This window comes from Malaya genurostris, chromosome 2 (assembly GCF_030247185.1).
Source record: "Malaya genurostris strain Urasoe2022 chromosome 2, Malgen_1.1, whole genome shotgun sequence".
In the NCBI taxonomy this organism is placed as follows: Eukaryota; Metazoa; Arthropoda; class Insecta; order Diptera; family Culicidae; genus Malaya; species Malaya genurostris.
In genome coordinates this window covers 65,544,186-65,572,039 of record NC_080571.1, presented here as the reverse complement: position 1 = coordinate 65,572,039, position 27,854 = coordinate 65,544,186, and the positions used below count along the sequence as shown (strand labels likewise).

At 36.7% G+C, this 27,854-nt stretch overlaps 1 protein-coding gene and 1 non-coding gene across 11 annotated transcripts in view; both read right to left on the bottom strand.

Moving 5' to 3' along the window:
* LOC131427464 (protein winged eye) overlaps positions 1–27,854 on the bottom strand; it is a 758,071-nt gene that overhangs the window by 249,947 nt on the left and 480,270 nt on the right. The gene's annotated exons all lie outside the window — the stretch shown is intronic.
* Positions 14,978–15,051, bottom strand: Trnai-aau (transfer RNA isoleucine (anticodon AAU)). Its single transcript has one exon. It is a non-coding gene; the product is annotated as a tRNA-Ile (tRNA).

Here is a 27,854-nt window from a genome sequence, read left to right as displayed (position 1 = left end):
GTCTTGGGCACTAGTGTGAAAAGCTTATATGTGTTGCATGAACATTCTGTCGTAAAAAATTGTCCATATTGGATTCCACATCATTTGACAATCGCTCAAAAAAAGACTAGTGTCAATTGGTGCAAAGAAATGCTGAAAAAGTTCAATCATGGTGATTCAAACTTGGTGTATAATATCTACACAGGTGACAAAACATGGATTAAGGAGCGTATCGAAAATAAGCTATCCACATACATTTTTGTTGTACGCATGTATTTGTGATGCTTTTTTATGCTTAAATCACAGCATGCTGTGCATTTGGCTGTCAGCTTTCGTTTGTTCACTTGTTTGTGCGGTTGAAATTCTGCGTTTTCAAAATGTCGCGCAATGAAAAGGAAGTTGAAATTATGGTTCTGGACACATGGCTAAGTGAGAAGAGTATTACTAATCTAAAATTGGAATTGGCTTGGAATTCATCATGCCAGTGTTAAAATTATCATCAATAATTTTGGCCAACACTATTCTTTGGTTGGAGCGACCGATTGCTTTCAACGAATTTTATAGCGCGACTCGCCAAAGAACACTTGCCAGCTGGCAAGCTTCTTGGGATAGAGATGATCTGGGTCGGTGGATGCACTCAATTATTCCTAAAATATCGACAAAGGCATGGTTCAAGGGGCTGGATGTGAGTAGGGACTTCATTCGTTTGATGTCCAGACTCATGTCCAATCACTACACGTTAGATGCACATCTCCTTCGAATTGGACTTTCCGAAACTAATCATTGTGCTTGTGGCAAAGGCTATCGCGATATTGATCATGTCGTTTGGACATGCGTGGAGTATCGTGATGTCAGATCTCAACTAATAAATTCCTTGCGTACCCAAGGTAGACTATCCAATGTCCCAGTTCGAGACATTCTTGCTTGTCGTGACCTTTCTTACATGAAACTTCTTTATCATTTCATAAAGACAATTGAAGTTTCAATTTAATAATTGATCCTTTTGAGGGTTAGTTCTGACTCCTACTGCGTCCATTAGTTCATCCAATAGCAAAATTTTAATAAAAACGATGTGCTGATACAAACAAACTCAAAATAGGTTACAAAATCAACAACAAAATATATGAAAAATTCAGCTTATTTTATAATTTATAGCAGTTAATCGCTTGGTTCAAATAATGTTCTTAAGTAGATTTAATAATAAATAACGAAATAGCTAATATGATATTTAAAAAATAAGAGAAATATGTTTCATTAAACTAAAATCGCTGTGACTATATTAGTATTATATTAGGTTAAGAATTCTATGTAAAAGTGATGATACGGCGAAGAAAAACTTATGTAAATTGCCTTAAGAAATAAACGTATTTATGAAAAAAAAACTATTCTTTGGATGAGCTACCAGGAAGTGGCAGAAAACCCGGTTCTTCCAACCCGAATCTGGACCAGAAAGTGGTATCTCTAATCATGAAGATCAAATCAATGTCAATACGTGTTCCTGTGGTTTGAAGTCAACCATTTTTTACACTACCGGAACTATAAATGCAGAAATTTATCGATCTGAGTATCTCCAGAAGAGATTGCTGCCTTCATATAAGAAGCATAGTACACCTCCACTATTTTGGCCGGATTTAGCGTCGGCTCACTATGCCAAAACCACTCTCAATTGGATTGCGGAAAAGGGTACAAATTTCGTTGAGAAAAATATCAATCCACCAAATTGCCCTCAGCTTCGACCCATCGAACGTTACTCGTGGAATCGTGAAGAGGGTCTTCAAGAAGACTGGTAAGGCAGCTGGGAACATGCAGGAGCTCAAAAAAAAAATTGGGTTCAAGCGTCCCAAAAATGCGGTGCAACACTTGTCCGGAACTTGATGAAGAGCGTTCGATCAAAAGCTCGAAAATTCGTGAAGGAATAACTTCAATTTCATCCGGTTTTCATTATGCTCCAGTTTAACCTCGTACAATAAAGGATCAATTTTCAGTTTGAATAAAATAACGTTTTTTATCATAATTTGAAAGAAAAATTTGTGGATAGCTTATTTTCGATACACTTTTTTACTCATGATCCGGAAACTAAACAGCATTCGCCTGTATGGGTGTTCCAAGAAGAACCAAATTATCCAACAAAAGTTGTTCGCGCTCGAAGCTTACAAAGAAAATGGTGGTTTGTTTTTTCGGTATAAACGGACATATCGCTACCGTATATCACCATTTGTTTGCCAGAAGTTGACGTAAAATCATTCTTTGTAACGATAATGCAAACTCTCACACATCAGCTCAAGCAACCGCTCATTTGAGCACTCAAAACGTCGAATTGATGAGCCAACCGCCGTATGGTCCTGACTTGGTATTTGTTCCTCTCCATGAAGAATAAACTGCATGGAGAGCAATTCAGTACTCCTGAAGAATCTGTTGAAGTGTTAAATAATCATGTGTTGGGAGTGCCTCAGGAAGAGTGGGAAAAATGTTATGAAAATTGGTTCAAACGTATGCAAAAGTGTAGTGATCATCTAGGTGAATATTTTGAAAAGCAATTAAACCATTTCCGATCAAATATAATATTGTTTCCATTTTTAGGCTAAATACATAAGTAACAACCTTCGTATATCAATGAAAAGAGCACATTTTCACCGAAACATTGCACCGATTCATAAGTTCTATGGCAAGAAATGGTTAAATTGAACAAATAACACTTCGACATTTTTTTCCTCATCCACCGTGTAGCCCAGAACTTGCCCTCAATAACTACTTGTTATTCGCTTTTCGAAGCAAATGTTGAATTTGAATTCTATTTTAGGTAAAAGAAAAAACCTTCTACAAGCACAACATCAAGAAGTTAGAGAAGCATCGATTTTTGGCAAAAAAAATTGTTCTTTTTAGTTAGTCACGCGACTTATTGAGTGATGTGCTAAAATAAGTTCTGTGTCAAATTGACGCATGACAAGGCACTCCTACAAACGAAACCGACAAAACGGCAAGACTAATTTTCACTTGAAAAAGGTCATAAAAACGACCGTAACGTCGGGTAAATTTAAAAACTCGTCTGTCGATTTTTTTTTACTGAGAAAAGCCGTTAATTTCAATTCAATGTGATGAAATAAAGTAAAACTACTTCTTACCTTAAATTCAAAGAACGATATCCTTAACGGCAATATAAGTATCTGTTAATCATCAATAACAACGATCAACCCTTGCTAGGATGTCGTTACAATCCGGGCAAATGTCAATACTAATTTGTGACAATGTTTATCTTTTAGAGGACATTTGTTTTTAAAAGGGTTGATAATCCAAGAAGCACAGAAGGTACTTCACACACCAACTGCCCGGAGGCTTCATAACTTCGATCTGCTTCAGTTGAAACATTATAAATCGGTTCTGTTTGTCAACATGCCGTTGAAATGCGCTTCATTATGCCCAGGGGACGGACGACAAATGTTTGCTTTTCGGTGTAATTGGAGCCGGGTTTTATTGTGTTTTTAGTTCGCATTTACAATTGTGCCAAAAATGCTCACCGCCTCCAATCCGGCAACAACAACTGCTTCCAAAAGTCGACTCTGCTGCGACCACTCGCTGGGATATTGAGGAAGCAATAAATTTTCGGAGGATATTGTTCTCGCCGTTGAAAAGGTCTAGAATTATAATAAATTGTTGGTTGGTTGTTTGGTTGGTTGGCTGGCTGGCTGGATGGGTGCATGCAAGGCCGAAAGAAAATCGAATGAATCTCCCCTTCGAATAGAAGAAAAAATCCATAGACATTAGTGGAACCAAACCGTGAATGAATGAAATCCCTGACGTGCCAGGCAGAAGGGGAAGCACGGGAAATACAAACGAAAATTATGATGAACGAGGAGGAGTAGCATTTCAAAGTTGCGATGCTTGGGGTAAAATATTCTCCGGTTGAAGATGCAGCACGGTCAACCTTTTGTCGTACAGCATATTTTTCCAAAGGAAAAAACCCAAACGTACAGATTCAAATGACTCAAGTGAAACTCATAAAACAAAATAAAATCACAGTATGTTAGGGAAGGGGAAAATAACTTTCCCTAAGTGGGACCGTTTCACCCCACAGTTCCTCCCCATAATGTGCCCGGGAAAAAATGGGCACAATTATGCACGTTCTGTATGGTTTCCACCGTTGAGTGTGGCGGTAATGGAAGAGTAAATTGGTAAATTAGATTTTAATTTTACACTTGCCGCGAACGGCAGAGATGGGAAGCAGTTTTGCATTCGCTAACTCACTCCCGCACTCTTGTTGGTCGTGTTTTTTTCTTCCTCCTCTGTTGTACTTAAGGGCTCTCATCAAACTGCCGGCAAAGTGGTAAATTCGACAATAATGTGACGAAAAAGCGGCGTGGATTGTTGTTGTACATTTGCCGAGTGCTAACATTCAAAACCACACCGAGATCGAAAACGATAAAGTCGTAAATTTGATGAGAAGCCATAATCATCCGAACCGACTGACTGACTGACTGACTGACTGACAGACTGACTGAACAACTGACTGACGAACTGCCGCCCTGACTCGGCTAGCGTTGACCGGACAAAGTGACGGACAGATGCAATGTTTTTCTTTTGTGTTTGCTAGGGCTTCTCCAATAGATTACTTTCCTGTCTATACAATGCTACGGCTCCTTTGAGTGGCGTAAGTAGAGCAGCCGAATTAAAGAAGATATTCAGGAAATCGGTCGAACACCAAGACGGACGCATTGGAAAGGCAGAGCCGCAAGTATGACCTTACATACAAACACATGCCACGACCTCGCACTGTCAAGACTGTCTTGAACTAATGGAGTAGTGTATAATTTAAGGCTTTTCGCTTTTTTCTGTATTTGTCTAAGTCATTTCTGTTTTGTTCAGATAAGCCATGATGAATGATTGGAACTGAAAACTAGTTGATAATGATCTGAAATAGTGTTAAATTTCAAGTCACTGACAGTTTCCTGGCAGTTGCTGTTTATCCCTTATGTGAAAAGAATGTCAGCAATACGGTTTGAAATATTCACGCTCGCTGTTGTTATTTTCATTGTTGAAAACAAATTTAAATATGAAAAAAACGATATTAACATGCTCAGTAGACAATGATTTCGAACATAGAAGTTGCGAGTATGTTAAATTATATACGGTAGTGTCTGTAGGTTTGTCATCATTAAAGCTCTCGTTTGGCAAATTTCTAGGAATTATTTACATAAATAAAAGATTCGAAAGTAGGAGGGTCATGAATACTGGTCGTAGTCTGTCAGTTCTATTTAGTATGTGGCTTTTCCTAGATGTCATTTTCCATGTATATTCGGTATAAAATATTCCAATTAACTGAGGTGAGGTAGAGCCATTTGTTATAAGATCAAATGTATAATAATTGATGTTAAACTTGTTCATATAATTATTTGATTTGAGCTGAACAAAGTATATTAAAGTTTGCTTCATTTAGAAATGGAACAAACTTTTCCTCATATTGTGGCGCTTCTGGTGGACGGATTTATAAGTTCTTGGGAATTTTGTCAGCTTCGCATATAATTTTTGATATTCCGCAAATCGACTGTACTTTGTGAACAATCAACATGGAAGCCGAAAGAAGGGAAAAAATTGGGCACAGTTATTTGGAAAATCCATTGTGGTCTGCATCTAGGCTAGCTAAACAGCTGAAATTGCCCAGTAATGCCGTATGGCGCGTTATCAAACGGTATAAGAAAACATTGACTGTCGACCGGAAACTGCGTGATAAGATTTTGAAGACGATTAAGAGAAATCCTAATCTGTCGGACCGTGATTTGGACAGAAAATTCGGTGCCGTCCATAGTACCGTGAGGAGAACTCGACTCCGGGAAGGAATCGAGCTAGCAAATAGCCCAATCGTCAAAAGTGTGGTCAAAAGTTGTGCTCGGAAACTATATGACCAGGTGCTGACCAAGTTCGACGGGTGTCTTCTGATGGACGATGAAACCTATGTCAAGGCTGTTTTCGGGCAAATCCCAGGTCAAAAATTTTACTAGGCAACGGCTCGGGGGGATGTTCCAGCCAAATTTAAATTTGTTTTTGTCGACAAATTTGCCAGAAAATTTATTATTTGGCAGGGCATTTGCAGCTGTGGCAAAAAAATCAAAAATTTTCGTTACAAATAAGACAATGACATCGGAACTATATCTGCTAGCACCTGTGGCGATTTTGTAAGATTTGGAATAGTTCATCTATCTGAAGGATTTTTGATAATTTTCGCATTTCGAAGGAGTTATTTCATACGAATCAATTCGCACCCTCTCATTCTGCTACTAACGCAAAAGGCGATAGCACCCAGTCGACGCCGTTTTTTATTTGAGCAAATGACATCATAGACACACGGGGATGCATAAGATAGGAAATGATGAGCACTTAGTTATCTGAATTCTTAACCTAAATTCTAAACCACAAATAAAGTGCATAATTCAGATGGACCAACCCCCACCAAGACGTTCAGTTTTGTCTAACGCACAATAAAAAATCATCAATTTTTGAACACGCATGGAAAAATTCTCGTCGTGTTGAACATCAGGACAGTTATGTGCTTGATTATCTCAAAACCATCGTCAGAGTACAACAAAGGCAAGCAAGCGTAATGAGTTTTTTCATTGTTTTCAAAAGTATGAAGCAACTTGATTTTTGAGTTATTTTATGCTTATCTTACATTGTTGAAAATTTAATCATTGGTTTGCTGATCATATTTCTGATGGCATGGAGAAAGAATTAAATTGTTGCGTTTAGTACAACTCGAGATATTCACGATTAAATTCTGCTCATTTTTGCACAGGGCGAATTTTAAAAAGGTGTCCCTTAGTAAAGTAAGGCGAATTCACGTCAAAAAATAGATTTATTGATTACGTAACTTGTACGATATCTTCGAAACTTTAAATCTCAACTTTATGATCTTTGAACTAGATCCACAGCATAATTTTTGCCCCGAACTAGCTTAAAACTATTGAAATCGGTTCATCCATATCCGAGAAAATTGAGCGGCAATGTAATTGATCGTTTACGTCACTTATTTCAATGTAAGATAAGCATAAAATATCTCTGAAATTAAAAATGACAACCATGTGAATTTCAAACCAGTTTAATGAACCAATAGTGTTCAGCCATCTACGAGTAAATTGAGCGGAGAGAAAAAATGTGTTTTTTGGTTATGTCACTTATACCATTGTATCTCCAGAATCAAAAGCGGAAGCCATTTGATGTTCAAACTTGATCAATGGCTTAGTAGTTGCTATTAATCGAGCCTAAGTTTGTCATAATCCAACACATACATACTCACAAACACAGACATTTTCTGATGTCGAGCTGAGTCGAATGGTATTCAACCATATTGTTGAACTTTCTCGAATCCACCTTCTGTTTCCAGAGTAACGGAGTAAAATGTCCAAAAAAATAAAAATAAGTGAACTTGATATTGTCATATACCGTTCAGTAGTAGCTATAAACAAAAGAGTTTTTGAATTTCGCCCAGATCCTTGTTCCGGTTTCGTAGTAAACGAGAACAATGGGTAATAAATTTTTTTTAAACTTTCATAAACTTAATTTCAAACAACCAGTCTCATAGTCTGCTATTGATTTGTAACCATATCTGACATCCAGTTCTGGAGTAATAAGGTAAATTTTTCAAAATTTGTCTCATAGCTTTTCAATTTGTGAATCATGCAAGGTGCCGCCCGAGCAAACTTTCTTGTATTCATTAACACTCCAAACAGAGATGGCATTTCACCAGAGTTATACACGCTAGAGTCAGATTTTTGCCAAACCAAAGATGAAAAAAACGAAGCACCGCACAAAGAGGAAAGCGCACTTCTTCTCAGTGTCGAATAGACAGCATTTGAGTGTGTGCTTGTGGTTAAAGCAGCTGGCGCGAGTGAAACACATTCTCTTCGCATGAATCGCTCACACGCGCTCTCGTCTAAATACACCCAAGTGACCACTGGCGCGTGATGGTGAGCGAGCACTTCTGTGAACTTCAATTAATAGAGAGTAGATCTGGCCTTGCTATGAAAAATTTGCTAGGAAAACCGAAAATTTTACGATAAATTGTTTTATTTTGCTGATTTTGCGTGTCCACGCTTCATCTACGAAAACCATACAGCAGAGTGCTCAACGGCGTGTACACCTCTGTGAAAGTATCTGCATCCTCCTCAGAGAATTTATTAGCTAATGCTCTAGCACTTTGGTGCGATTCAGTGGAAGAGGTAAAAGGAAATAAACAAACGCACTCATGATGCGTGCACACTTACACAACAGCGGTGTATAAATGTGAAAGAGAAGAGCTCTCGTTGAAGTTGTCAGTGCGAGGGGAGAAATTTTGCTTGCTCTTCATCACACAGAGGAGATAGACATCTCTGACTCCAAATACCAAGTCTGAAAAAAAGTTGGAACGGTAACTTCGAACTGTCATAGCTCAGCTGTTTTTCAACGAATCTTAAGAAATTTTACACCTCCGAATTTTGTGAAATCCGTAGATTGATTCAAAAACTTTGTAGCAGACGATTGGTAAAGGAAAACCAATGAAAATTTGATTTTTCTCGTTCCAGGTTTTTTTTTCACGCTCCCAATATGCCCTATCTGCTTTCCAATTTTCTTTCCTTTGGCATAAACGTCGCTTAGAAAATATTGAACACTTCAACTTTATCGAGTTGTTCACCATCGGAAAAACACTACTTTCAGAAATAAAAGGCACTAAAAAAACGAAAAATGGGTTATCTACCCAAAGTTATAATGAAAACTGTAGATAGATGACCTCAGAAAAGGTGAGATTTTTTACAATGATCGTAAATATCTCGAATTTCAAAGCGATGACCTTGAAACTTTTTTTTAAACATGCAATAAAACACAAACGGTTCATCCGTTTTCAATATTTATTTTTTTCGAAGACCGAAGATCGATCGTAGCGTTGGCTGTGTGGCACGGAGCACCGTCTTGTTGGAACCAAATGGTGTCCAAGTCTTCCTCTTCTAGTAACGGGAAAAACCAATCGCTAACCATGGCGCGGTAGCGCTAGCCATTGAGCGTGGCGGCGGCTCCTGCCATTTTCGAAAAAAATGGCCCAATGATGCCGCCAGACCAAAATCCGCACCAAACCGTCACTCTCTGAGGATGCATCGGCTTCTTTATGATAGCGTGCGGGTCCCCCAGATGCGACAATTTTACTTATTAACATACCTGCCGAGATGAAAATGTGCCTCATCCGAGAAGATGATTTTTTGGCAAAAATCGGCGTCTTCTTCAAGCTGATTTTCAAAGTAAAACTTCACTATTTTCACGCGTTCCTCAAGCGTACACAATGATTTTCGTTCAGCGGAAAGATAAAACTAAGTTTCTGTCAAATCAAAAGTGACATTAAGGTTACCAATGTCGAAAAAACCGCTAGTTAAAAAAAATGTTAGATGACGGACCCTGTATATATGTTCACACATCATTCAATTCTAGTGAAACCAGCTACAATTTCTGTTCAACTACCCTTCTTGCACTATCAAAAGAAAACCTCAAAAAATCTATAAATTTATAAATATATATGAATTTTTCATTTTTTTCACATGTTTGTATATAACTCAAAAATTAAAGCGATGACATGTACATTTTTCTACTCCAAAATATTGGAATCATTGCCAGAAGCAATGTATTGGTGAACAAAATTATATATCCGTTCAAAGAATCTCAAGAAATTTTGTACAAATACAGAAAATTTCTATTATTGGGAAAATTTTGCCCAACAATCAAGTCAAAACTTTTAAATTTTTTTTTCATTATTTTAGTTAGAAATTTATTATGAACAAAATTTGCAAAAAACACTTAAACTTGGATTTCACTGACAATCTTAAAAATTTTGGTAAATAAATTTTGAACTCTAAAAATAATTATTTTTGTATTGGACAAGAGATTTAAACAATCTTTATGTACAACCCAAACACAATTGATAACTACTAGAATTCTGATTTTGTTTTAGGTTTTCCGTAGAATCTCAAAAAACTCGGTAGAAGATAGGATATTTCAAAATTGTCATCCGTTCATCTATTCCATATAGACGTGGAGTTTAAATTTTTCTAATAAAATAAGTTTTGTGATAATAAAAATATTTTAAATAATTTCAATGGCATTACAATAAGGAATAGAACATAAAAATATAAGAATTTTATATTCTATCCCATTGCAAAAAAAACAACTACAATTTAAAAATAATACATTGCTTGATTTTTGTTTTACAAGCAATTAAGAACAAAATCATATATTTTAAAATTTCCGCTATCTTAAATATCAATTATAATCGATAGAATAATGAAATTTATATTTCACAAACTTAGAATTATTTCGGAATGTACAGAATACGAAAATTATTTGAATTTTTTATTAGTAAATTCCACTCGAAAATCTATCATATACTTGTTTTACAATTCAGAAAAAGTAGGATTACGAATTTAGCACAAGAAATCTCACGAAATTAAGTAAAACCTGTTTGTATCCACCTAGTGGTGTAATGATGCCTTTCTCATATCTCTCTTATTCTCATATGAAAAAGAAATGGTATTCTTTAAACAATTTTGTTTGATTTTCGAAAAACATGAAAGCTAGTGCATGAACTAGTGTAACCTACAGAATGAAATAGTTCTCAGATCGGTTAGGCCATCTTGCTCAGTGAAGTAAGTTCCACTATTCCGGGTACTTCTGAAACTGGAATCGCCCCGAACATTGGTTTTGCAGCAGCCTTTGCGATTAGCACAAACAGGTTATCTATCTGCAGCTTACAGTTGTATTCGTCTCGAAAAACACACTCTCCGTTTTTGATTGGATTTTTATCATTACTTCTACCATTATAATTAAACAGTAGGGTGCCAATATTTTGGGATCATCTTTAATTGCGTAAAGCGGTGAGTGGGTGAGTGGTGCCGGCCGGCATTGCAAGTTATTTAGGAATTAACCTTGTTTGTGCTAGGGCACATAACCAATTTCATTATGTTTACGTTACGGGTTAGCCTCGGCGGTTTATGTTGAACTTCAGGTGGCAAACAGTTCAACATAAACTGCTATGCACTGACGAGTCTAAGACGAAACGTTAAGATAATGGTGAAAGTTTAATAATTTTCCATTTTTAAAAATCACCGGTTTACATGAAATTTCCGAAATAGACATTTTTTTTATTTCCAAAATCCTAAAATTGGCTGAAACGATAAGATCTAGTGTCATCAGAAAACAATTTTAAAAATAACCCATTTTTGAACTAGTTTTGCTCATAACTTCGGTTCAGAAAACGCTACCCGAATGCGACAGTCATCAAAAAATTGATTTTAACAATGTTCAAAAATACCTAATACGAAAAGTGAAAAATAAAAATGCTACAAAAAAATTTGATTTTTTAGGAACACCCTAAGTTGCTCTTAAAAAATAGCTGTAACACAAAAACCGTTGGAGATATCACAATGGTGTTTTCAGCAAAGGTGCTACAATTTTGCCGAAGGATGCAGTTCTCTATCTCAACCCATTGGCAAAATATTTGTTGGATCACATTAATAATAAGAGCCACCCTAATACCATGTACATCAAGATATGGCTTATCTTTCACTGATCATTTGTTTTGATGACATCATAGCTCTAAAGTATAAGTTTAAGCCACAAATGTTTTTGTTCCCCTAAATTGTGGATCCGGACCACTCACTGTGCAATGTAATACAACTCGCAAATTTTAAAATTTCCGATCTTCTACCTATTTTTGGAGATTTTACGGCAAACCTAAAACAAAATCAGAATTTTAGTAGTTATCAATTGCGTTTGGGTTGTGCATAAAAATTGTTTAAATCTTTTGTCCAATACAAAAACATAAAATTTTCAAGATTGTCAGTGAAATTCAAGTTTCAGTTTTTTTGTAAATTTTGTTCATAATAAATTTCCATCTAAAATAATAAAATCTTTTTTTTTTTTAGATTCTTTGAACGGATATATAATTTTGGTCATCAATACATTATTTCTGGTAATAATTTCAATACTTTGGAGTAGAAAAATGTACATGTCATCGCTTCAATTTTTGAGTTATATACGAATATGTGAAAAAAAGAAATATTCATGTATATTTATAAATTCGTCGATTTTTAAGGCTTTCTTTTGATAGTGCAAGAATGGTAGTTGGGAGAAAATTGTAGCTGGTATCACTAGCAATCGAATGATGTGTAAAAATATATAGTTCATCGTTTGAAATTCGAGATATTTACGATCATTGTAAAAAGTCTCACCTTTCCTGGGGTCATCTATCTATAGATTTCATTATTTTGGGTAGACAACCCTATTTTCCGTGTTTTTCAGTGCATTTTATTTCTGGAAGTACTTTTCCAATGGTGAACAAACTTCGAAAATCGGTTGACTAACAACAAGTTCTAAGTTATTCGAAATTCTCGTTAGCAATGTTCTGTTTGAAAAAACCAAATCGTACATATCGACCGATCAACATGGTTTTTTCCCCGGTAGATCAACAGCTACGAATTTAGTTCAGTTTACGTCACACTGCATCAGAAACATTGAAGATGGAGCACAGGTTGATACAGTTTATACAGACCTTAAAGCAGCGTTCGATCGTGTTGACCATACTCTGCTACTTGCGAAAATTCGAAAACTAGGTGCATCGGAAACATTCATAGATTGGCTCAAATCGTATCTTGTTGGCCGTTCACTTTCTGTTAAGCTTGGAAATTGTGAATCAAATAGCTTCTCGAATCTGTCGGGTGTGCCTCAAGGTAGCAATCTCGGACCTATGCTATTTTCTTTGTTCTACAACGACATCTGTTTTGCCTTGCCACCAGGGTGTAGGCTTGTTTATGCAGACGATCTCAAGCTATTTCATATCATTAGATCTGAAGAAGACTGCATGGCTTTACAACGACAAGTTGATGTCTTCAGCGACTGGTGTACGCGTAACCGATTGACGCTTAGTATATCGAAATGCTCCGTTATTTCATTCACACGCAAGAAAGAACCTATTCTCTGGAGATACACTATTTTTGGAGAATTCCTTGAGAGAGTATCAATTGTAAGGGACTTAGGTGTAGTACTTGATTCTCAGCTGTCGTTCAGAGACCACTACTCCCATATCATTGCACAAGCTAACCGGAATCTTGGATTTATCTTTAAAATAGCAAAAAAATTCAGTGACCCTTACTGTCTCAGATCATTGTATTTCACCATTGTCCGATCTGTTCTTGAAGCTTCATCGGTAATATGGTGTCCTTACGCGGACGTTTGGATTACCCGAATTGAATCAATACAAGCTAAATATCTCCGCTACGCCCTCAGATCTTTACCTTGGCGCAACCCGACAGAATTACCACCTTATACTGATCGTTGTCGATTACTGGGTATGGACACACTTTCAAAAAGGAGAAATATTTCCAGAGCTGTATTTATAGGGAAACTATTGATGGGACAAATTGACGCTCCTAATATCCTTTCTCAAGTAAATATCAATGTACCACCTAGAACTTTAAGATCGCGGAACTTTTTAAGACTTGACTATCAACGTACTGACTATGGACAAAACGAACCCATTAGGGGAATGTGTAATAGTTTTAATAGTGCTTATGAATGTTTTGATTTTTCCATTTCATGTGATGTTTTTAAAAATAGACTAAGAAGATTATTGTAATGTATAAGTGTAAGCCCACAATGTAATATGAAAATATATGTAGAACTGTATTATTGTCAACCGTCAGAAAAGATGAAGGGGTTTTTACGCCCAATTGGACGATTGAATTATTTTCAATTGGGCTTTTCCCCTTCCAATTCTTCATGGAGACTATAACAGGTCAGATGAAGGAATAAGAAATAAATAAAGTTATGACTTGGTAAAGTTGAAGTTCTCAATATCCTATTCGCGATGCAGGTGCCGCATAAATGCAAATAGGGCATATTTCGAACTTGAAAAAAAACTTGGGACGGGAGAAATCAGATTTTCATTAGTTTTTCCTAAACGATCGTCAATAATGATATACTTAATATAATCTACAAACTTCACAAAATTTTAGGGTGTACAATTTATCGAAATTGGTCAAGTAACAACTGAGCTATGATAGTTCAAAGTTACCGTTCCAACTTTTTTTCAGGCTTGGTGCTCCGCGTAACTTTTTTAGGCTTGGTATTAGGAGTGTTAAAGACTATTTGAAAGAACCCCACTGTTATAAATATGAAAATTTAGTATTGACAAAATAACACCACCAGATAGTTTGAAACAGGTTTTTGATTGCAGATAACGCTAGGATATAGTGCTCAGTTTTTCTGGTTCCATGAGGTTTAGATTGTTTGCCAAGCAACAAATGATGTTGCGTAAGCTTGTTTCTTACCAGTATGCAACCAAGATTTTAGTTTCAAACTGGTCACCAAAATATAATTTACCGCTAGAGTGCTTCGAGAATAGCCAAATATTATAGCAGTCATTTTGCCGAATACCATTTCACCGAATCGTACAATTATTTGAATGTTTTTTAAAATAAAGGAATGTGAAATACAATAGTGTTCACGCCCGCTTGTTTGACCTAAAATCGTACATTTGAAATATTTCCTATATAAAATAACTGATTCATTCATATCCTCGTGTTTAATTTATAAAGAATACTATCTGATGGATTCTTTCAGATCGATCAATGTTCCTTATGTTACCACTGAGCATCACAGTATTTGCATTAGCGTATCAACCATGCGCAGTACTTTTCCGTTAACTGAGCATAAAGGAACAAATGCATTATACAGTTTCGGAGAGTCAACTTGCGGTGATATGACAATCAGCGAAACGACGTTCGGTGGAATGACTTTCGACGAAATGACCCATTTCAGTATTTTGCATGTTTATCAATGCTATTTGGCATATTTATGAAAGCATAAAAACATATTATTAAAGCATAAAAACAGATAATTGGGATTAATATTGGTACAATTACACCATGAACTAAAGTCAATTGGAATTGCACTTGAAGCAAAAGATATTATGTCACACTGTACAAAAAAACAATGGCTCCAGAGAGGATCGAACTCACGACCTTCGCGTTATTAGCACGACGCTCTAACCAACTGAGCTATGGAGCCAGATGTGCAGATAATGACCCCATCGCACTGCAAATAAAATGTAGATTTATGCTTCGCTATAAGCAATAAGTCTCATGATAAAATTCAATCACATGTTTATGCACTAGTTTAATCTAATCTCAAGAAAGCAGAATCAGTTGCATCATTGTTGGACAGAATGGAAGTCAAGTGCACTTGCTTGAGCTACTGTCGATCCTTTCTTCCCTCCGACGACCACTGGATAAACTAATCCAATTTCAGTGTAATTTCAAATTGGCACAGTATTAAAGTTTATTTTCATGAATGTTTATGACATTTAACTCCCTCCATCTGGGCTGGCTCCTACCAAATTGCGGAGTTCCTTGGGGACGTATCCGGCAACTCTTGCACTAGAACATCGTACCCTAACAAGCGAACATTCTGTTTATGAGTTTTTGATGACACCATCATTTCGCGTTATCCTGTTGAACCTTGCCTACTTACGCAACAGCAGGACACAACAGCAAAAGGGTACGGGCACAGGTTAAGGGAAAGTTTGCCTGTGCGGTGCATTACCTTTGGTGTGCACGACAGAGATAGATCCTATGTTCGATTCGCATCGGGACACCCGCCGTCGGGGCTGCGACACGATGAGTTTTAATGGTGATATTAGTTTTCTTGAACAGCGGTACGTTCTTTTTTTCCTTTTTATTTTTTGTTTTGTTTTTTTTCGAGACCTGCTGGAGCGACGATTTCATCATCACACATGTTCACGCTTCCAGATGGCTAGCGCAGCACCGTGCGACATGTGAAAAACCCGCGTCTGGAAGCCGCGGTTTGACGACGGGACCGTGGTGGCCTCAACGGCAACGGGTTTCTGTCCCTGTCGCTCCCAGCGCAAAACGCTTGAGACAATGATAATGCCTTTACACCCGGTTCGTGATCCTCTGGGGTATAATTTTCATTTTTCATTTTCTAAATTTAAAATAAAAAGACCGCGAATGATTAAATGTAACTGGCGTGGTGTTACTTGATGCCGACTGTTGTGTAGGAAGCAACCAGTGTGACAATCGGAAAGGCAGACAGACGGTAGGCGAATGGCGTGAGAGCGGCAACTTTGTGAGATTTTACTGGAGATGTTTAAAAAATTATATGATGAAATCCCGGAGGAATGTATCATAGGAAAGAATGACAATCGCTTTGCAAAATCACTTCCTATTCTGTTCTGTTTATCACGAGAATCTAGACTTTTTGTGTTTTTTTTCGGTAAATATCTTTTAATTTGATCCAATGGGATTGAAACTATGACATGCAATTTAGAGATGGTCGGTTTTGTAATTCCATAAACTCGTACCCGACCCGAACCCGATCGAAAATAAAATACTTTTACCCGAACCCGAAAATAATTTTTCTTGCAAAACAAAACCCGACCTGCATCCGACAAAAAATACCCGACCCGAACTCGTAAAAATTCGGGTATTCGGGTTGAAATACCCCAAACCCGACCAAATTTTTGAACCCGAGCCCATACCTGTTTAAATTGAAAAAGTCGAAATCCGTACCCGACCCGAACCCGGCAAGTATTTTTTTCTTGAAGCCGAACCTGACTCGTACCCGCCTCTCTAATGCAAATGAATTTATGAAATCAGAACTGCGAAAAGACTACCGAAGAGACGGGACTCGAACCCGTACTTCAACAAGACCAAAACAAATCGTGCGAATACCTTGCTGCTGATTGATCGGAAAAACGTTGGATAATAACGAGAGCGTCTCTTACCTTATGGAAAAAATAATAAAACATATTTTTCTTATTGTCATCGGTTTCGTGGAACATATTTTGTAAATGAGCCGAAATAAAAGCTACATATGAAAATCGAAATAAAAGTTATATATGGAAAAAACATTCCGGATCCTGCAACTTGAAGCTGTACAGTGAAATAAGTCGATAAAAATGGAACACTGAAAATCCTCTGTAATATTTTAATCTTTTCATAAAAACTTTTTTAATCCACCTAACAATGAGATGAAACTTTTTTTATCAATCCGCATGTGTTTTAGCATGAATGTTCGTCGGTGTTGTTTTATGTTTGTTTCTATTATTTACACCAAAATGTAAAGAAATACACTAACTAATTTACACCAAATTGCAACGAAATACCCGTACATTTACATGGCCAGTCAGACCAAGATGCAAGAGGCCACCGCTTCCGACGGCGGGTCGGCGGCCGCCTCACCTGGCATCGGCTCGGCGGCTTTGTGCCGCCGAGCCATCTTGGTTTCGGTTATGTGGCTGCGCCACATCAGTTATACAGGAGACATGACCCTTTTGGCGAAATTACCCTTTCGGCGAAATGACCCTTTCGGCGAAATGACCCTTTCGGCGAAATGACCTATTCGGCGAAACGACTTTCGGTGAAATGGCATTCGGCAAAACGTATTTCGGCGAAATGACTCACTCCCGTATCAAACACTTATTTTGCATAATACCATAATATAAACAGTAAACAATTTATAATATTTCGACCGGATAAGGGTCATGTCGCCGAAAGCCATTTCGCCGAAAACCGTTTCGCCGAAAGGGTCTTTTCGCCGAATATCATTTCGCCGAATGGGCCACTTCGCCGAAAGGGTCATTTCGCCGAAAGGGTCGATTCCTGCAATTGTCTTAAAATCGTAATGAGAATCGTTTGAAAATAAAGACAAATTAAAGATGATAACGTTAACGCCCGTTTTGTTGACCTTCAATTGTACTTCTTGAATAAAAGATTGATTCATGAACCTCGGAACAGAGTTCCCAAAGAAACTTGTTAACTATTACCCACTAATCATCAAAGCAATTCCATTTCCGGTATTTTCCGTTTACTAAGTGAAAAAATATCTAATGCGGCTTTGCCACATCGATTTGATTCGTTTGCTGTCCGACCTAGCTATCGCTCGTTCGGACCTAACTAAAGCAAAGAAACCTAGCTTTGAGTAGACCGGGCAAACGAGGCGGTTACAGGTTTGTATGCAAGAGGTCGCCGCTTCCGACGGTGGGTCGCCGGCTTCATGCCGCCGAGCCATCTTGGCTTCGGTTATGTGGCTGCGCCACATCAGTTATACAGGATGCATAATAACACAAAAAAATAATTTGATGTATTCGAAATTACCCTTTCGGCGAAATGGCCCTTTCGGCGAAATGACCCTTTCGGCGAAACGACTTTCGGCGAAATGACCCGCTCCCATTTCGACCATTGTTCCCGGTAATTCAATTTGTTCAATTTGTTTGACGATCAACTAATATAATTACGACTGAAACAGTTTTGAGCGCAATCGTGTGGAATTCAATTAGGCATTCCATGATATGTCGATAGATTTTTTTTTTATTATTTACGGTATCGCTGAAACCAGTAATTAGAGACCAGCATATCCCAAAACGGTTCGCCCCTCACTTCTGCACATGAATTAACATGACGAACAAATTGGAATTGTTTTGAGCCCAACGACGATTTTTGGTGTCGTCATTTCGGTTTGTATTTTAAAAAACTCATTACCCTTGTAAGCTTTAGTATCACCTATTGTCTTGAATACGACTTACTTTACTATGGGGTGCCTTTTCAAAATTAGCCATGTGGAAGCATGGGCAGAACTTAATCGTGAATATCTCGACTTGTATTAATGGCAGCAACATAATTCTTTCACTATTTCATAAAAAAAATGATCAGGAATTATAGATAATATTTTGAACAGCGTTAGATAACCACAAACAACTCAATAATTAGGTTTTCTCAAAATTTGAAAACAACGCGGAAAACTCTTTACTTTTACTTGGCTTTTTCGCGCAAGGACGACGATTTTGAGGTAGTCAGGCACATAACTTCATCTGACTGCGTATAAAAGGGGAACCGTGTTCGAAAATCGATCATTTCTTCTTGTGCGTTGTATGGAAGCAGACGTCGTGGGAATGATTTAATCAACCACCAGCTTCGGAGAGTGCACTTTCTGCTTGGTTAAAAACCTGAAACGCTCAGGTCGCATCTCTTATTTGGACTTCAGTCGTCCGGTGGAGCAGTTGGCAATGAAAGCAAACCTTTTGCGTGGTATAAAACCTCAAACGCTCAGGTCGCAGAGCCAGTTGCCCTTCGAAGAAGATCAATTACATCATCCTGGTGGTCGTTTGCATTGGAGCAAAATACAACGGAAAATGGACAACAATGTGGAACCTTATGCAAAATCAGCCCTTCTAATGGCTCTAAATGTTACTTAAAGAACTATAATGATTGCTTCTTTGTAAATCTAAAATAAAATTAGCAGTGTAGTGCAAATCCAAGATAATTTGATTTTTTTGCAATTTTCACAGTACTAATCTCGCAACAGTGTTTAAAATAGTTTATATCCAATCAATGTTTAATATCTTAGAGAATTATACAATTTGGCCCTTCTGGGATGCCAGAAATTAATCCCGTACAGCATTTTAATAGTTTCTTTTACTGAAATATTAACATCCGAAATGAAATAATCGATATTCTCTAAGGTGCCATTTGGAACCATAATTTTATACCCAAAGAATTATGCGAAATTTTACTTCACCATACTGTACACGGACCATTTTTCCATCAGTTGTAGTTTGTAGTAAACTTTCTGCTGATTTGCTATATAAAATGCAAAGCACCGACTCAGAAGCCACTCACTTCGAATTTGGCTGTCGTTGTCATCGTGTTAATTATGGTGCGATCGAGGAATCTCCAAGCGAAATACAAAGCTTGTTACCGCAAACGGAAGAAGCAGGAGACTCCAACAGAACACATATCAGTATCGCATTCACGGACAACAGGTCATCCTGGAAATAGATTACAGAAGTCAGCGGTATCCATCGGAAGTCAATGGTATCCATCGGAATTTGAACTAAACTCGTCACTCTCCATCACGAACGCCTTCTTAAAAGGACACCACCATTATTTTATCATAAAGAACTATACTGGTTATTTCGTAATATTTGTGTGTCAGAATGTTTAATGTAGCTAATCTTTGCTGTAGTTTAGGTGTATCGTTTCAAATTGTAATAGTGTAAAAGTGCAAAACTTGCACAATTAACACAATCGATCAACTAATTGATATTCGGAAGTATAAAGAAAGAGTGTCAGTTTTATTCGTAGTCACGACATCCAGTTATGTCTCTGACATTAGACACCTGCACTTTTATTCCTTGTGAAATAAATTTTCATCCATCAAATATATAAGGGAGACCGAGGCTTAGCCAGGCACTTTTGGGAAATTGGAAAAAGCGTCCATTATAACTAGGTTTTTACACAAGTTATCTATTAAAATTTAATTCCCAATTTGTGACTTTGAAAACCAAGCATTAGTTTTTTTTACCAAGTCACCATGACCAACCAGAAATCCAATATTTAGGAACCGGGGGGCTAAATCGGACTTCAAAGTTTCACACAAAAATGCGCTAAAACTTAAGGGGTGGGTAGGGTCTAACGCTGTTGAAAAATGATTTATTTTTTTCTTTGTATTTTCTTATAGTAAAACATTTCAAGAATATTCTATGAATTTTGTTTAGCTTATCGAAACAAAACTCAGCAAATTATAGGCATTTATCTTTGCTTATCTCAAACTGCTAAGAGGTTGGCACCCAGGCCCAAGATTTCTGCTTCGAGTGCCCAAACCCAAGATTTCTGCTTCGATCGACTGAAAAAATTGACAAAACATTCTTGAAATGTTTCATTATAACAAAATACAAAAAGAAAAATAAGATTTTTTGAAAATGTTAGTCCCTACGGGCTCTCTAGAGTAATGAATTGTTTCCTTCGATTTTATAGACAAAAAACTTTGGATGCGTTTTTCTCGAAAGCAGGTTTTGAAAGTTCGTGTCCAATGACGATTCAGAAACTACTGCATCATTTTTTTTTTTTCAAATTGTGTACACACTTTCTACATGTAAAATACCGGGCTCCAATGTTTTTCTTTTTTTGTTTGTTACTTTAAGGATGTTTTACAGTCACAAAATGGCGATATTTTTCGAGAAAAGTCCTACTTTCGACTCTATCTATGCTGCTTTGATTTGTTGATTTCTGATTAATCTGCGCTGAGATGCTGTGGACACCGAAAATTATGATTTTTAAAAAGCGTCTTCAAAACTACCTCTTCACCGTCTTATTTCTCACTATTTTTCCACGAAAAAATTACAAAATGTTGTTCGAATGATGCAAATTCGCAAAACTGATGTTTTCCTTCATCATTTAGAAATAATTGGTGCTTTAGAAGATATTAAAGCTGTCCGGTTTATCTCCTTGTCCGGACTAGCCCCGGTTTCCCCTGTGATATTCAATCTTAAGCGTAATAATGCGTTTACATTTGAGTCAGTTCGCTTGCGCGGACCCCTCTTACTTGTATGAGATAGATTCGTTCACTTTTTCTTCTGTTGTTAACCACATCACAAATAGCACCACACCCACTTTACAAAAAGCAAGGAGAACGTGCCACTTGAGTCAATTATTTCTGATTCTTGATTGGTCATCGACTATCAAAATCTGAAAACCTGATTAATTTATGTGAAACAGACATTTTAAAACTATTCACCTTGTATCTCCTGAACCGAAAGTATCAGAACAAATTGGCTCAAATGGCACGTTCCCCTTGATATTTGGAGATTTGTGCCTTTCCAGGAAGTTCCATATAAATCTAATTTTGTAGAAGTCGGTTAAGCCATCTCCGAGAAAATCGAGTGAAATTGTTTGTCATACACACATTTTCTGTTCTCGACGAACTGTTTCGAATGGTATATGAGTGTAAGTAGTTATTTTCTTCCAGCAATTATTTTTTTTAAATCAATACAAATATGAAATTGTTTGGAATTCGAAAATACTACCATCTTTCTAATTCATGTGTCATATTGGAACGATTATGTTGCCAAAAACGAGCCGTGCAAAAAACGAAACGAGGCAAAGTGTCATGAAAAAGGTGTTTCCCTTTTCTCCCAATCTTCACTTCATAATACAGTGCTCAAAACTTCCACTTTTTATTTTCTGATAGTAAAACATTTAAGAATATTCTGTGAAATTTTGACGCCTATCGGAACAAAACTCAGCAAGCTATGGGCCTTTATCGTTTCCGATCTCATACTACGAAGAAATAAGAGCTGCGCACACTGGCCCACAGATTTGCTTCGATTGACTTAAAAACTTGACAAAACATTCTCGAAATGTCTCATTATAACAAAATACAAAATATAAAAATATGGCTTTTTGAGAATGTTAGAGCCTACGTGCACCCTTGAGTAATAAATTGTTTCCTTTGATTTTATGGACAATAAACTTTAAACGCGTTTTTCCCGAAAGCAGGTTTTGAAAGTCCGTATCCATCGTTATTAAAAAATTACTGAACCAGTTTTTTTCAAATTTTGCCTACACTTTCTACATGTGAAAAAAACAGACCCCAACGATTTCCTTTTTATTATTTGTTACTTTGGGGAGGTTTTACAGCTACAAAATGGCCGATTTTTTCGTGAAAAATCGTACTTTTGAATTTAAACCACCAAAAATTTAAAAAATATAAAAATAATCAAACAGAAACGTTAGGGTCTGGAACAACTTCTGCTCTAACTATGCTGCTTTGATTTGTTCACTTTTGATTAGTTTGCATTATTGGACACCGCAAATCATGATTTTTATTAAGCGTCCTTTAAAATGCCTCTTCACCGACTTATTTCTCAATATTTTTCCACGAAAAAATTACAAAATGTTGTTCAAATGATGCTTTTTATTATACAAAATATTTGAATTTATTTTTTTGAACGATAGGTCTGAAAAAATTGTCAAAAATGATGATTTTTTTTCATCATTTAGACCCTACCAACCCCCACAACTCCCCTTAAAAATGGACGGAAATGTCCAAAATCTGAAAATTTCAACATAAAACTAAGTATAATTCGAAAAGTAAACACCCCATTTATAAAGCATTCAGTATCGTTCATGCTGATGAGACTTTTCATTTGCTACTAGTTTGATAAAAATCGGTTTAGTCATCTATGAGATCTCGACCTCTTTGTTAACAACACACATACAGACAAACACATACGTGCACACGAACATTTGTTCAGTTTGTTGAACCGATATATATGTAAATTGGCCCTCCGCGCATCGGAAAATTTTTCCAAGGCTTCAGCGAATTCATCTTATCTATTTTTATATTCATGGGAAGGATAACAATCGATAAGAAGTCAATGGTTTGGCAAGCAATATGTAAGTGTGGAATGTTTTCGAATCAATTTGGGACAACAAATACGACAACAGCTTATGTTTCCGTATGGGAATACTTGCCGGTCATGATCAGAAAACATTATAATCCAGTACACTGCGGTCTCTTTCTACTGGGGGGATATGTACCGCGTGAAAAAACCGCGCAAAAAATCGCGTAACTTCGGAAATCCGTGTAAAAAATACTTAAAAATAAAGAAAACAAAAGATCCGCGTAAAAAAAACGCAATATGGAAAAACAATTTTTGTATGTAAAATGAAACTGCATGAAACTTTCAGATTTGGTGTAATCTCAAAAAAAAAATTGTTGAAATCGACTTTGGAACTTTGAATTTTTGAAATTTCCTAAATCGAAAAATTTTTGTGATTCCGAATGCTTAAGAAATTCATGATACGTCGAGATCTGGTGTGATCTGAACATTTCATTTTTGAAAAAAAAAATCGGGATAACACCAGATCTCGACGAAAACTGCGTAACTTGGGAAATCTGCGTGAAAAAAGCCGCCTAAAAAGAAACCACATAAAAAAGACCTCAGTGTACTGCTTTGGCCGGATTTAGTATCAGTCCATTACGTAAAGGACACGGCAGCCTGGTGCAAGATGATTTCTTCAAATTGTCCCGGTTAAAACTTTTTGAGCTCTGACAACGGTCAAGGTTACGGATTCCATTGCTACTTTTTAAAAAAATTGCAAATAAGTATCCAAAATCGTTAGAAAGCAGTGTGTGCAGAACAGAACAATGTAAAAAAAAAACCTTCTTAATCCATCTATTGGTGTGATAATGCCTTTCTCTTTCTTCATAACAGTCTCAAGAAAAAATGTTTTTTTTTAGTAATTTCGGACACTAATTTGGGCTCAATTTTGACACCAATTGATTCAGCTTGATCCGAGTAGTTCACAAAAGCATGCTTCAGTGTTTATGTCACGTAGTCGGCATAATTTTTCCAATCAAGCGCTTGACATTTGCGTTGCCTATTTGTACGAGAAGAGTGATGCTAATCTAAAAAACCCTTTTTAGTTCTCTTAGTGGTATTTTCATAGATCTTGAAAAATCACCAAAAGTCCCAGAAAGTCGTTTTTTTCAAAATTATTTTTTTCTGAGATGACACTAAATCTCGACGTTTCATGCAATTTTAAGATACTCGGCATGAAATTTTTTTTTGATTTCGGGAATTTAATGTCCTCACCCTTATGATGATTTTTTAATTTCGAAAAATTTCAAACCTTAACCGTCGGATAGCACCCTTTACCCATATCCGATTCAGCTCAAATTTTGTATGGGGACTTTTTTCGAAGTGCTCAAACTTTTGAGCATCACCGCCTTACGACATTAGAGGGGTACCCAAAATATTCGTAGCCTTGTACATATTAGATCTATTGTATATTCAATAGAAAAATACATCTCTAAAAAAATGGGAATGAAAAATTTTCTAGGTGGAAATGTCTAACAGGAGTTGTTGACAACGCCACATCGAAAAGCAGTGCTTCGTTGCCCCCATCTGATGCTGCAACACTGGACGAAGCGGACGAAGGGATAGTCTTCGACAAAAGCGTCACACGGTTAAACTCGGAAGAAAAACCGCTATTGCGACACTCTAAAAACGACGCTAAGTATCAGTGAACGCTATTTGCATTATCGCTGAGTAAATTTACTTAACAGTAAAATATTTATATTAACTACTAAAATTTACACCTAAACATACTTCTGAAGAGTGTTTACTTAAGAGTAGAAAGGTTTGTTAATAGTACATTATTCTGCCGGCTAATCTATACAAACTATTGGTAGCCTGAAGGTGAGAATTTCTCTTAATTGGTGTGAAAGTAAGAAATACTAATCCTAACATTAATGTGAGCAGATTGTACGTTACTGGAATTTAAGCGGTGTTGCCGTTATTATTATATAAAGCTAGCTCACTAGAAGTAAGTTATATTACTTCAAGTTGTTCAATGAACTAACGCAATGTTTTGCAGAAATTTTTTAATTCTACTTCACTGTGAAATAAATTATTGAATTGGAGCTGATTTTTTCGCTTTCTCGGCAACAGGAGTATTGGTATTGGTAAATATATTTTTATATACTGATACAACTGGTAGCAAATCATATGTAAAAATAATAAAAAAAAAAAATCATAAAATAACTTTGGATTGACAACTCTATTATCTATTACTTTTAGTACACTTTGTTACTAATAAATTTGCCTTTCTGTTGATGACAAAATCAGTCAAAATATAGCTGTATAATATAATCAGTAAAAATTAGCGTTCCCATTTTTGTACTCCTTTGGTAGTCTGCGTAACTTTTTCCTCCTTGATATTGGGAGTGTTAGGACACATAGAAGAAAATATACTGTTTCATTATTGTAGAAAATTCGAAAACAGAAAAAGTCATGAAATACCCCACATTGAACGTAACTAAGTAATTTATGCCTTTCTATTGACGAAAGGCTATACAATCACCTTTCGAACAGAGGCCCTAGCGACAAGTGTCACATACCATTCGAATCAGTTCGTCGAGATAACAAAGTTTCAGGCATTTTATGTGACCAAATGTGACGAAGCAAATTTTGTTTAAATTAAACAGCAAAACACATTAATTTTCACATCTATTAGTTGATGATCGAACAATCTCATTTCTATGAAATCATAATAAACTTCAAAGTGGTACTAACTTTTATTTTTACAAATTTAGATACAAATAAAAGATTCCATGGTCTCATTAGTTGCCATGAAATTTCTTCCGGATTCGACTCCCAGTTCCGGAATTGTTGGATATAGAGTTATAGAAAATTAACAATACGTCATACTGATGACGATGCTAAGAACGCAAGAACTCTGCGAAACTCTGATCAAAACTAATCCAATGTCTTTACTGATTTGCTAAGTTGAGAGTCAAACGTAACGGTTGTGACTTTAGCGGTCCCGGTTTCCTATTCCGGATGTAGCGGAAATAGTGGTCAAAAACCAAAATAAACGGGCTCTCGTTTTCTCATTTTTGCGATTTTTTTCCTAGAAATATCGAGGTAAATTTAAATGTTTTGACTAGTTTAAACAACATTTTGTGATTTTTTTCGTAGAAAAATATTAAGAAATAAGTCGGTGAAAAAGCATTTTCGAGGACGCGTTTTGAAAGTCATGAATTAAGCATCATGTTGATCTGTTCTACCAAACGACCATCGCAGTATCAAAGATTTGTAAATTTTATGCCAAATGACTGTTATGAAAAATGGCTTTATGCCAAACGGCGTTATGCCCCATAGTTCTAGTACATGTTTTTATACACCCCCTTGCGTTTTGATTTGATATATTTAGAATTTGTTTTAATTATTGGTGATTGTTTAAAGTCAAAATTTGCGGTTTCACGAAAAAAATCCTCCATTTTTTGGTTGTGAAACCTTCCCAAAGTAACAAAGAAGGAAAACGTTGAGGTTGAGTTTTGCCTTTCTCCATAGAAAGGTATTAGAATTGCTGGAAAACTCGACTTTCGAACGGACCCTCGGAGACCCATAGTGTTATATACCATTCGACTCAGCTCGACGATATCGGAAAACGTCTGTGTGTGTGCACTTTTCGAAGATATTTTTACCGCTCAATTTTCTCAGATATGGCTGAACCGATTTTGACAAACTTAAGCTCGTTTGAAAGCAACTGTTCGGTAATCAATCAAGTTCAAAGATCAAATTCCAATGTCACCCCTTTTGGTGATTTTTCAAGATCTATGAAAATTCCCCCCTTTTCAGATTAGGATCAATTTACCCCGCCAAGCGCTTGGTTTGAGAAAAGATGCCGAATATGTGACATAAACGCTAAATCATGGTTTTGTGAAATATCTGGATCAATCTGGATACATTGGTGTAAAAAATGAGCCCAAATTATTGTCAGAAAAAATCTTAATAAAATGACTAAAGCGCTATTCGCACTAGGCCGTGACGTATCCGGAACGGGACTGGGCCGGATTCCGTCCGGGTTACGCTTCAAATTTGTTTAATGCAGCTCCATGTGAATATTCTCACTAGACCGTGTCGTACCCGTGTCTGTATCGATACACGTCCGAAGCACGGTCAAAGCATGCGTTGACTCAAAGTTACTATTGGCAGGGACTGGAATTGTCACATGTTTCCATCCAAGGCTCCAAGATACAGCGGGAAATACCACAAAAATCGTTAGCAATCTTCTTTCACATATCTTCTGTTGGTTTCGGCATTGCATCGTCGATTAATTTTTCGGTAACTACACGACATATCTTGTGAACAATCTGGTAGACAGCCCCAAGTCTGTAACTAAATGCTATGGTTTTTTGCGTGTCTCCTGTTGATAAATATCTGAAATCATGAGACGAACACAAACTATAAGCCATCTCAATGATCGTTATACAATTTTTGGTTGGAGTTTTCTTGACATTTACAAAGAAATCTTCTTAACAAATCAATGAAAATATCTTAAATACACTGCCAGCCTCTCTCGGAGAGTCACTGCTAATCGGAATGTAGTGTCATGCTTTTCAAGACACGGATGAATTTTACTCAACAGCGAGTTGAAACAAGCTTCTGACATTCGGAAGTATTCCTTGATCTCGTCATTCACAAGCTGGTTATATAAAGTGAT